Here is a 1,176-nt window from a genome sequence, read left to right on the forward strand (position 1 = left end):
GAACTTCAGACTAAGCACGAAAAGATTTCGAATGCTTATGATATCCTCATAGCTCTACAAGAGTTGTACAGTGAAAATCCAAGAGTGGTTGAGTATGAGTCATCTGCATCCCTCTTTAGCATGAAGTTGAGGGAAGGGGTACCTCCAAATGATCATACCATTAAGATGATCAATGGATTAGGTCGACTGGATGGATATGGGGTGGTCATGCAAGACCGCCTCAAAGTGAATTTGATTCTACAATCCCTTCCTTCAAGTTATAAACCGTTTATAACTAACTACAATCTCAATAAGATTGAGCAAAACCTCTCTGAATTGCTAAATGAACTTTAAGAATTCACAGGCAGAATGTGAAAAGGAAAGGACACGAGGATGTCTTTGCCGCCTCTACCAGCAAGGCCAATAAAAGGCCCAAAAAGCAACAAAAGAAAGGTCCAAAAATTGGATCCAAGAATAAGAGCTTCAAGAAGCCAACGGCAAAGGCAGAGAAAGCCAATGTAAAAGGAAAATGTTTCCACTGTGGAGAAGATGGACACTAGAAGAGGAATTGTCCTCAATATCTAAACAGTCTGAGAAAAGGAAAAGGAAAAGCAGGTACGAACCAATGTCTTATGGTTGAATATGAATTAAGTGTTAATTCAGATAGTCATTCCTAGATATTAGATTCAGCAGCAATATCACATGTTTGTATGTCTTTGTAGGTACTTTATAATAGTTCTGAGGTGACAAAGGGCGAGATCATTTTGAGGATGGCAAATGGGGCACGAGTTGCAGCCGAGGCCATAGGGACTTGCCCAATAAGACTACCTTCAGGACATGTTTTGAATTTATTTAAAGTATTGTACTTTGAAAAAGCCACTAGAAACATCATTTCTATTTCTGCTTTGTGTAAAGCAGGTTACCATGTGCTGTTTAATGGAAATGAATGTTCAATATATTTTGGAAATATTTTAGTTGGTAAAGCTGTGAATACAAATGGTTTGTATGTCATAAAACTAAATGACTATGCTTCAATCAATACCATTTCCAATAAAAGAACTCGATCTGAATCAAATCCTAAAATTTTATGGCATCATAGATTGGGTCATGTAGGAAAGAGAAGATTAGTATAGCTTGGAGAAAGTGGGATCATAAACTAATTGGGTTTTGAATTCTATCCAACCTGTGAATCGTGTT

Source organism: Pistacia vera, unplaced genomic scaffold (assembly GCF_008641045.1).
Source record: "Pistacia vera cultivar Batoury unplaced genomic scaffold, PisVer_v2 Contig267, whole genome shotgun sequence".
Classification (NCBI taxonomy): domain Eukaryota; kingdom Viridiplantae; phylum Streptophyta; class Magnoliopsida; order Sapindales; family Anacardiaceae; genus Pistacia; species Pistacia vera.